Here is a 12,437-nt window from a genome sequence, read left to right as displayed (position 1 = left end):
ATAGATACAGTGCTTTCTCTATTTCAGTCCTTTCTATTGCTACCATAATGGTTTTCACTAAAATTCTACAGGAAGCACTTTGCCCATTAATAGTTCATTCAAAGCTGCAGGCATCTTGAATCCCTCCACTATGTATACTTTCCTTAAAGCTATCAACGTAGAGAAAATCAAACTGAGAATCAACTGCACCAATGTCATCAGTCTGGGAGGACCTGCAAAAGTCACAGATATTAATCTCACAAGATACACATGCATACACACATATATTCAAATACACTTACCATAATCAAGTACACACACCATAACTACATATATCCAGACATATCTATATATGAACACACACACACACATACATACATACATACATACATACATACATACATACATACATACATGTATGTACTTATTGGGTCATCCCACAAAAAATGCAGTTTTTTCAACTGCGTGAACTAAAAGTCGGAGGGAGAAGGATAAACTATCTGCATCAACTTGCTATAAAAGCAGGTAGTAATTTTACCCTGTCTTTATTCTTAGTGCAAATTTTGAAGAGTGCAATTCGATTTTAACAGTTATTCTTTCAAAGCTATAATGGAATTGACACAGGAGCATATTCAACATATTTTGCTTTATGAGTTCAATAAAGGCAACAACGCAATGGAAAGTGTGAGGAATATCAATGCAGTCTATGGGGATCGGACAATAAGTGTAAGCCAGTGTCAACAGTGGTTCCAGAAATTCCAAGCTGGAAACTACAGCCTAGAGGATGAGCCTCGTCTTGTTGAGCTTGATGAGACATCCTGCAAACTCTAGTGGATCAAAATCCCATTGTAATTGTTGAGGAACTAGCAGAGAAGCTTGGATTTGGTCATTCAACCAGTCTTTCAAGTCAAGTGCTAGAAGAAAAGCGACCATATTTGGTTTAAAGACGAATGGTGTTCTTCCATCAGGATAATGCTCAGCCACATACAGCAAGGATGACATTCCAAAGGCTGGAGCAGTTTGAATGGGAAATGATACCCTACCCACCATATTTGCTGGACATTGCCCCATCTGATTATCATTTATTCCTCAGTCTTCAAAATCATTTGGATGGAAAAATTTGAATTCTGTAGACGAGATCAGAACAGTAATGGAGGAGTATTTTTCGTCACGGGCAAGTGAATTTTGGAAGAGGGGACTTGCAAGTCTACCAGATAGATAGAAGAGCATTGTAGAAAATGAAGGAGAGTATGTTTTAGATTAAAAAAGAACTTTGTTTATCTTAATTTTGAAAAATAAAAGAATATAAAAAACGCATTATTTATGGGATGACTCAATACATGCATACATACATACACACATACATACATACATACATACATACATACATACATACATACATACATACATACATACATACATAATGTATGTACAAACATATTTGTTGAATTAATTTACCATGTAATTGAAGAAAGTCTGCCTCATGTCTTTAATTTTTTTTTTCTTTTTCTAACAATTTCCTTCCCTCTGGTGTTGAGTTAACAGCTGTAAATATACCATAAATTAAACATTATATTGACTTCATGGCTAGCTGTTGGTATATGGTTAATACACATGTAGCTTCCGGAACCCTGATAGACATGTAGATACAACTTTGTCAAAATACATTTGAAACTTGAAATGTAAACATAAATTTCACCAACTGGAGAATTTTTAGATATACAAATGTATGACCAATTTTTAGGATTTTGCAACTGCGCTGATGAAAAACTTAATCTTGCCTTCTTCCGGGAACATTATAAATTGTAATACAGAATTTCTGTCCTTTTGCAGACATAAGATTCCTCGCTTATTGAAGAATTATAGAATTCCTTCTGCTATACACGACAACGGGTTATATTTTTAATAGACTGTCTTGTTAACTTATACATCATATGCCCACTCAAAGCTATGTTCCTATGAATTTGTTATACCATCTTCTGCTCTTTATTTTCCCACTTCCCATTTTCTTTTCTTTTCCTCATCCTACGTTTTCTTTCCCCTGCTTCTTTCCTTTTCCCCTTTCTCATTCACATATCTCGTATTCCTTCAATTGCCCTATGCGCATCCAGTACATATTAAGGGCTATGGGAAGCTTGGAGATGAGAAAAGGGAACATATGTAACATGTAGGTAGAGATGAAAAATCTCCAAGTGAGATCACACCAGCCCTTATTGCTTGGTTAGATTTGACTAGTTAGCCAAAACGTACTATCGCTCATGAAAATACCTCGTTTTTAAAACTGAAGAAAGTCCTGGGTGAAGCAAATAGCCTCAACAACATTTTATGCAATAGTTTATTACACGTTAAGGAATTTTTTACCCTACTATTATGTACAACTGAAGAAGAGATCCCCAAATGGATTTTCTGCAACATGAAAATTGAGCCAAGGTTTTGAGTGAGTCTCTAAAACTACTATAATTCACATAAATTATTATAAGGACCTTTTGCCAAAATATCACTTTAAGGATGGTCGTTTTTTGTATAAGTTATTCATTTGGGAGATGTCACACCAGATGGCTTCCAATTATTTTATTGCAATTTCAATAACATCGTGCTTCTGTTTATCTATCTATCTATTTATCTATCTATCGATCTATCTATCTATCTATCTATCTATCTATCTATCTACCTACCTATCTATTTATCTAGCTAGCTAGCTATCTGTGTATACACACACACACACACTCACGTGTATATATATATATATATATATATATATATATATATATATATATATATATAATGTTTATAATATATTTTAAATAATTGATAGGGAGGACAGTGTGTACTGTAAGCTTTATTTGGTATGATGATCATTTTGGCTTACACCTGCATTGCTCCCTAGTGGGTGGGGAATGATATAATGGAATTGAATGTAACCCACAGTGCAGAAGAAACTCATCAAGTTGCATAATATGCTACAGTGTTATAGTATGTACATTTCGCTACTGTATGCATCATACCAACACCATCCTGCCATACACAGTAGTGAAATGTACATATTATAACACTGTAACATATTGTGTAACCTGATGAAATTTCTTCTGCACTCTAGGGTGCATTCGGTTCCATTATATTGTTCCCCACCCACTGGGAAGCAGTGCAAATGTAAGCCGAAACGATTGTCGTGTTAAATGAAGCTTATCATACCCTCTGTCTTCCCTATCAACTATTTAAAATATACTAAACGTACACTGAGGAATTCCTTATGCAGATCCTGCAACAAAAGTGCAGTACCATGGGTGATGCCTGGTAGCCGTAAGTGGTGAAGTGCTCCCAAAGCACACTAGTAGGGACAAACCCCAAACAAGGTTTGGATACTACATTTTAAAGTCTCCTATCTAAACTTTAATTTTAAAAATAACCTATATACTCTTTTACTCTTTTATTTGTTTCAGTCATTTGACTGCGGCCATGCTGGAGCACCGCCTTTAGTTGAGCAAATCGACCCCAGGACTTATTCTTTGGAAGCCTAGTACTTATTCTATCGGTCTCTTTTGCCAAACTGCTAAGTTACAGGGACATAAACACATCAGCATCGGTTGTCAAGTGATGTTGGGGGGACAAACACAGACACACAAACACATACATGCACACATACACACACACATATATATATATATATATATATATATATACATGTATACGATGGGCTTCTTTCAGTTTCCATCTACCAAATCCACTCACAAGGCTTTGGTCGGCCTGAGGCTATAGTAGAAGACACTTGAGTAGGAACAGGAGGGTCTTCTTATGCCCAAGGTGTATTTTAAAGGTGCAAATATCCAAATATTCCGAGATTTGAAAAAAATCCGAAATCCAAGGCATTTCCAGTGTCAAATATATCAGATAAAGGATTATCAACTATATCTAGAGTATGGTCCAATTATTATAATTGCATAAGTTAAGGTGGAGGTAGTTGGGTGGTGGAGCCAATTCAGTTGCACTTCGTGACATCTAATAAGCTTGAACTACGAATCTACATCTGAGACATGGCTAATGCATTGTTCTTATGCAATGGAAGACCTCTTCAAACAATATGAAAATGAAACCAACATTCTATAAATAAACTCATTAGAAAGTACATTCTTATCCAGGAGAATCTTTCAACCAAACGGATTTCATTCAAAATCTGATGAAATTTCTGCTGGAGGTTGCACAAGCTATTCAAAGGACAATAAAAACAAACTCATCCTAAAATGTAATCTAAAATGCATTTCAACCTAAAATCTTATCTAAGTCTGGTGATTAACATTATAGATTATAATCTTAAAATCCACTACTAATAAAGCTGCTTAACAAAACTACAACTAGATCTGAAAGTACTTTCTTCTTCTGACCCCAATACATATAGGTAAAGATTTTTCAAATTCTGAATCCAATACAGCTTATATTTAGAATGTTATTATAAAGATTATTATTAAAAATATTATACAGTATTACATTATATAGAATATTTTGCAAAAAGCATAATGGTTAATGTAGTAAAGTATCAATTCCCTATCAGAACTGCAGTTTGATTTTTCACATTGAAATTAAATGTCAAAGACAATTCCAGATTCAACCACAGATTAGTCTACACATAATATATTTTATACAAGTGCAAATAAGTTATATTAAAGGTAATGTATTTAGCAGTAACATTGGGCTTTGTATATGGTGATTAACTAGTGCAAGTGCTTTATATATATACACACACACACACACACACACACACACATATATATATATATATATATATATATATATATATATATATATATATATATATACATACACATATATCTTATACACAAATGGCAATTTCTGTCTGTCTGTCTGTTACCATCTTGCTGCCTACACTAGTGAACCAATCTTGACGAATCTTTTGCATACATGTTAAACTAACATCCAGTTGAATTATAGGCTAATTAGATTTCAATAAAAATCTATAATGGGTCTATTAAGTGGGTGTTGTAGCACATATTTACAAATCAATAACACATCTACTGATATGAATTAAGTAAGGCTTCTGTAAGGTTCAGCCATGCACTCCTTCATGTAAACAGTGTGTGACTTTTGTGAGAACTACTCAGCTTTCCAAAAGGAAAACAATTCTGCATGCAACACCCATACGTCACACTGAGGTCACATTAAGGACACGTTCAACTGCAGGATTCGTGGATAGGACATAGAACAATGTAATGACTAATGACCTGAAAGTTGGTTCACCGTGAGATTAATTTGATGAATTAAATTCAAATCACCATAACATCTTAATCATTTTTATCGTGCAACGCGAGATAGGGCCATGCTACGACGCATATTTGTCAATGTATTTGTAAATCTATTTATTTAATTTATTTTACTCAGATGCATATTGGTTTGTTAAAATAATATAGAGAGATCCCTTATTCATCCACTAATCGAATTAATAGTTTGTAATGCCTATTTTTAGCATTAAGCTATTACCATAAATGACGGGTTGGACATAAAGACAGGAACTGAACAGGAAACGGGATAGGACATGGAGCAGTGTAATGGTAAATGGGAACTGGGAATAACCCCCACTTTCCCGGTATTACCAGTCAACTCATTTATTTTACTCAGATGCATATTCGTTTGTTAAAATAATACAGGGACATTCCTTATTCACCCACTAATTGTATTAATAGTTTGTAATGCCTATTCTTAGCAATAAACTATTACTATAAAGGTTAATAAAATATTTAATGGCTTAATTACATCTAACTGATTCCAAAATTTATATATTGACATAGGATTGGGGATAGGAATGGGAGCGGAACTAAAATAGGAACTGAACAGGGAACGGGATAGGACATGAAACAGTGTAATGGGAACGGGAGCTGGAAATAATCCCCACTTTTCCAGGTATTACTGGGTAATTCAGCTAGTATATATATATATATATATATATATATATATATATATATCATCATCATCATCATCATCATTTAACGTCCGCTTTCCATGCTGGCATGGGTTGGATGGTTTGACTGAGGACTGGCGAGCCAGATGGCTGCACCAGGCTCCAACCTGATCTGGCAGAGTTTCTACAGCTTGATGCCCTTCCTAAAGCCAACCACTCCGAGAGTGTAGTGGGTACTTTTATGTGCCACCGGCATGAGGGCCAGTCAAGCAGTACTGGCAATGGCCACACTCAAATGGTGTTTTTTACATGCGACCTGCACAGGAGCCAGTCCAGCAGCACTGGCAACGACCTTGCTCGAATATTTTTTCACATGCCACTGGCACAAGTGTGATTAGGGCAACGCTGGTAACGATCAAGCTCAAATGGTGCTTTTTACATGCCACTGGCATGGGAGCCAGTCAGCTGCCCTGGCCACGATCACACTCAGATGGTGCTCTTAGTGATTCACTAGCATGGATGCCAGTCATGCAGTGATGTCATCAAATTTGATTTTGATTTCACTTGCCTCAACAGGTCTTCACAAGCAGAGTTTAGTGTCCAATGAAGGAAATGTACACATAAGTGGGCTGCCTACATACATATATATATACATATATACATACATATATATATATATTCACACATATATACATACATATATATATACACACATATATACATATATATATATATATATATATATATATATATATATATATATATATATATATATATATATATATATACATGCATATATAGACATATATATGCATGCATATACATACATATATAATATATATATATATATATATATATATACAGATACATACACATATACACACATACTTACACACACACATATATAAATAAATATATATATATATATATAGGTGAGGGTTGGAAATGAGTACAGTAATGAATTCCGGGTGGAGGTAGGGGTCCACCAAGGTTCTGTCCTCAGCCCCCTCCTATTTATCATAGTCCTCCAGGTGATCACAGAGGAATTCAAGACAGGATGCCCCTGGAAGCTCCTCTATGCTGATGACCTTGCACTAATTGCTGAGTCACTAGCAGTACTAGAGGAGAAATTTCAGGTGTGGAAGCAGGGACTAGAATTGAAGGGCCTTAGAGTCAACCTAGCTAAAACCAAAGTCCTAATAAGTAGGAAGGTAGATAAAACACAAACCCCTTCAGGTAAATGGCCCTGCTCAATATGTAGAAAAGGTGTAGGTAGTAACTCTATAAGATGTACCCAGTGCAAGCTATGGACACATAAGAGGTGCAGCAATATCAAAGGCAGGTTAACTAGGAAGTTAGTTTTTGTATGTGGCAGATGTTCAGGTGCAATAAACACTGTAAACAAACAGGAAACAACTTCTGTCTCATTCCAGGGAGAAAAACTAGAGGTAGTTGATAGCTTCCGCTATCTAGGTGACCAAGTTAGTAGTGGGGGCGGGTACGCTGAAAGTGTAGCTGCTAGAATAAGAATAGCCTGGACAAAGTTCAGAGAGCTCTTACCTCTGCTGGCGACAAAGGGACTCTCACTCAGAGTAAAAGGCAGACTGTATGATGCATGTGTACGAACAACCATGCTACATGGCAGTGAAACATGGGCCGTGACTGCTGAGGACATGCGTAAGCTCGCAAGGAATGAAGCCAGTATGCTCCGATGGATGAGTAATGTCAGTGTGCATACCCGACAGAGTGTAAGTATCTTGAGAGAAAAGTTAAACATAAGAAGCATCAGTTGTGGTGTGCAAGAGAGATGATTACGCTGGTATGGACATGTGGCGAGAATGGACGAGGATAGCTGCGTGAAAAAGTGCCACACCTTAACAGTTGAGGGAACCCGTGGAAGAGGTAGGCCCAAGAAGACCTGGGATGAGGTCGTGAGGCAAGACCTTCGAACATTGGACCTCACCGAGGCGATGACTTCTGACCGATACCTTTGAAAATATGCTGTGCGTGAGAAGACCCGACAAGCCAAGTGAGACCTAAATCCAAGGCCTCTGCCAGGGGTGTAGCCAGCCCACTTATGCGTACCTTTCCTTCATTGAACACTAAACTCCGCTTGCGAAGACCTGTTGAGGCAAGTGAAATCGAAACCGAACTAAATTTGACGACTGGCACCCGTGCCAACGTCGTCTCCTTCATTGGACACGAAACTCAGCTTGCGAAGACTTATTGGGGCAAGCGAAAGCGAAATCGGGATGGCACCTGTGCCCAGCGTTGCCTTTCTGGCACTTGTGTTCGTGGCATGTGTAAGGACTTTCGAGCGAGATCGTTGCCAGTGCCCCTGGACTGGCTCTTGTGCGGGTGGCACATAAAATACACCATTTTGAGCGTGGCCATTGCCAGTACTGCCTGACTGGCCTTTGTGCCGGTGGCACGTAAAAGCACCCACTACACTCTCGGAGTGGTTGACGTTAGGAAGGGCATCCAGCTGTATAAACTCTGCCAAATCAGATTGGAGCCTGGTGTAGCCATCTAGTTTCACCAGTCCTCAGTCAAATCGTCCAACCCATGCCAACATGGAAAGCGGACGTTAAACGATGATGATTATATATATATATATATATATATATATATATATATATATATATATATATATATATATATATATATATATATATATATATACATATATATATATATATATATATATATATATATATATATATATATATATATATATATATATATATATATATATATATATATATACATATACATATATACACACATATACAAATATATACACACACATATCATCATCATCATCATCGTTTAATGTTCACTTTCCATGCTGGCATGGGATGGACGGCTTGATTGAGGACTGGTGAGCCAGAGGCTGCACGAGGCTCCAATCTGATTTGGCAGAGTTTCTACAGCTGGATGCCCTTCCTAACGTCAACCACTCTGAGAGTGTAGTGGGTGCTTACGTGACACTGGCATGAGGGCCAGTCAGGCAGTTCTAGCAACGACCCCGCTCAATAAGTGTTTTTTACTTGCTACCTGCACAGGAGCCAGTCAAGCAGTACTAGCAACGACCACGCTCGAATGTTTTTTATATATATAAATGTTAGAAAAATTGAGGTGGAGAATTCAGACTGAAAAGTTTGGGGAGAGAAAATAAGCTCCTCTTCTCCCTGGTGACGAGTGATGGGTTTATCAATCTGGATGTTAACACAGTCACGCGCTGTGCCATATCTCCAATATTGTTGGTAATGAAGGTCGTCTTGAAGACAGTGATGAGTATTATTGTTTAGACCTTGGAAATGGAAACTGAAAACCACCTCTAATAACCTTTATGGCTGACACGATAGTACCTTCCACAAGGGAGGAAAAAGCACATAGGATACTGAGGCAGTTAGATGAGGTTGTCACCTCATTCAGAATGCGATTCAAACCTAAGAAGTCACGGAGCCTCCTACTACAGAAGAGGATTTTGAGTAGCTGCTTAGATCTCGTTTACTGTAGCCAACCAGCCAATTTCAGCAGTAGTAAAAAGCTAGTCAAGAGCCTTGGATATTCGTGTGACTGACGGTTACTTGAATGACATAAAAAGGGAAATGAAGCTAAACAAATGACAGGAGAGAGCTTGCAGGAAATAGACCAGTGTGACTTCTGGTAAATACAAAGTTTGGTGCCTACATCTCATGCTAATACCAAAGCTCGTCTAGTCTTTCCTGATATGTGATAACAGCACTAGTGGGAATGATGAGCTAAGATTAATAAATACATAAGGAAATAGCTTAATGTCCCACCTGGCCTTATTCATATTGAAGCTACCCCTAAAATCAATCGCGGAAGAATACAAGACTGGAAAAGCAAAGATTTTGTGTATGCTTGAAAATGCAGGGGATAAGGTTATGAGATCAATCAAACCCAAGCCGAGGACTGGCAGAAAATGAAACGTTCAGAAAGCGGTGGATGCAGCAAAGAAGAGCCTCGAGTTTAGGGAAACATTGGAATACATACAAAACACAAACTTGGTGAGGTGGACGAAATTAGAAAACCCTACATGCCTACTCCACCAAGGCAGACAAACTAGATCATGTCCAGAGCTCATGCAAAGTGAGCCTGCCTAAAGAAGTTTGCATGGAGGACAATCAAATGCGTAAAAAATCTTACATGCTATTTGTACTGCAAGGGGAAAGGTGGTACCACCAGAAGATCGACCAATGTTCCATATGGCAGAGGACAAAAGATTGTCCGTAGAATTGAACGATAGAAGCAGAGTCTAGTGGATGGAACAGATGACTGGAAGTGCTCACATAGCCTTCCCGAAAATCTTATTCGGAAATCATGAACAAGAGTGATATAAGACTGGATATTGTACTCCACTCACTGTCATTTAACAAATAATTCTGGTTCAAGTCAACGTGCCATATGAAAGCAAAATAGAGAAAGCCCATATCTACAACACTGGAAATTATGGCAGTGACGCCATCAAATTGAGAGTATCTGACTGCCAAACCAAAGTTCTTATCATAGAGGTGAAAGCGAGAGGTTTGTGGGTGAATCTACCTACGACTTCATGAAACGGTTCTCAATTTTGGGGGAAAAGATAACTAGAGCTTTAAAGGCAATGCCAGAAGCAGCCGCAAAGCGCCCCAACTAGATATGGACGGTATAATTTACGTTACGTTCAACTGCTGCCTTAGACCAAAATGTTTACATCACACATGGTACTTAGGATCTGGAGTACCTTAAACAGCAAGGAAGGTGCAGGTTACAATACAAATAATAGCACAAAATGTGGAAGTAGAGGAGTATCCAAGAATTATGACTTTGATGCGATCCGGCCACTTTAGAGTGTAAGGAGTACAAATTCGAAACACCTGCATGAGATGGGCTTCTTGTTTGCAGACTTCTACTGTCCAAGCTCTACCTAGACTTACTCACTACCTATAGATATCTTTTGTTAAGAATACATTTGTATGCTTTATGTGCAGTGTTCCCCAAAACAGTTTTATTTGTTGTGAAAAAAGTTTGTAAGCCATACCCTTCTATTTCAAATAAGCAAAGAACTTCAGACCCCATAATCTTACATACACCTAAAAAGACGTGATGGCCACGGCTAGAATGCCTTTGAACATAGATCTGCTCGATCAGAACTGACCGGGGACTAAACAACAACAATTGTATGAAATAGGGTCTTCGTAGTCACCCGCTCACTGCCAGAAATAACAGACAGATTTCTCTCAAATTATATCATTAAAAAGAGAGGCAAGGATGATATCTTATATCAGACGAAAGACGAGACGGTCACGACTAGAATGCCTTTTATCTTGCCTAGTTAGTGAACGTGAAACATCAACAACGCTGCACGCACGCATATACCCGCGCGCACGCACACATACACACACCCCTCCACACATACACAAACACCCACATATACAAACGCGCGCCGCGCACGCATACACACCCATGTACATACATTATTAAGATTTCTGTTAACTCGAATCACGTGTCTATATTCGATATTTGTCCTCAGGACACTGATGATATTCTCTCTCGCACGCACTCACTAACTCTCTCTTTCTCTTTCCTTGTCGGTTTCTTTCTCTTTCTCTTTTTCTTCCCTTCCATAAACACACATCCATATTACTCACACATACATATAAACTATATTTCGATAGGAAGGGAGAAATACAGCAAAACGCTTAATTGTTACAGAGCAATGCAATGTTAAGGTTTTTTTTTTTTTTTGACATGTGCTAAATACGTACCATTTTGTGAACTAATATAAATTTATACGAGTACATCACAAAAACATATCGGAACATTTACATCCACACAGAGTGCTGTGTGTGTGTGTGTGTGTGTGTGTGTGTGTGTGTGTGTGTGTACGATGATTGCAAACTTGTGTTCGAGTATTGCCGTCGCCTAACCGAAAGTCCCACACATGCGAAGGCTACACACACACACACACACACACACACACACACACACACACACACACACACACACACACACACACACATACATACATATATATATATATATATATATATATATACAAACAATATATGAGTATATGCATATATATATATGTGTGTACATGTATGTACATACCTTCATCTACATGTACATATAGATACATATCTGGGTACATGACGTTGCAAAAGAACATGGACAAAATGATAAACAAAGTACAACAAACAAGCAGGCCACATAGAGAACATATCCTTCATCAGCTGCCACCATTCAGATTGTTCTGAAAATAATGGCCGATTTCAGAAACAATTTTATTCTGGAAAAAAATAACAATAAAAATGTTTTGATTAGTCAGAGTATGAGCTGTGAACATCGATCAACGAGATTATTTATGCCTCGCTGATAAAAACTTATTGACTTTGATGCTAAGAAATCTTTGGAAGCTGATTCCACCTCTGGTTTGAACCTGAAAGTTTTATCTCATAGTGTTTAAAAAATGGCAGTCAGTGGGTGGAAGATCAGGAAAATATAGAGGTTGTGGTAAAATCTCGCATCCCAAGTCTGT

This window comes from Octopus bimaculoides, chromosome 5 (genome assembly GCF_046866305.1).
Source record: "Octopus bimaculoides isolate indiv1 chromosome 5, ASM4686630v1, whole genome shotgun sequence".
In the NCBI taxonomy this organism is placed as follows: domain Eukaryota; kingdom Metazoa; phylum Mollusca; class Cephalopoda; order Octopoda; family Octopodidae; genus Octopus; species Octopus bimaculoides.
Note: the sequence above shows the minus strand (reverse complement) of the source record.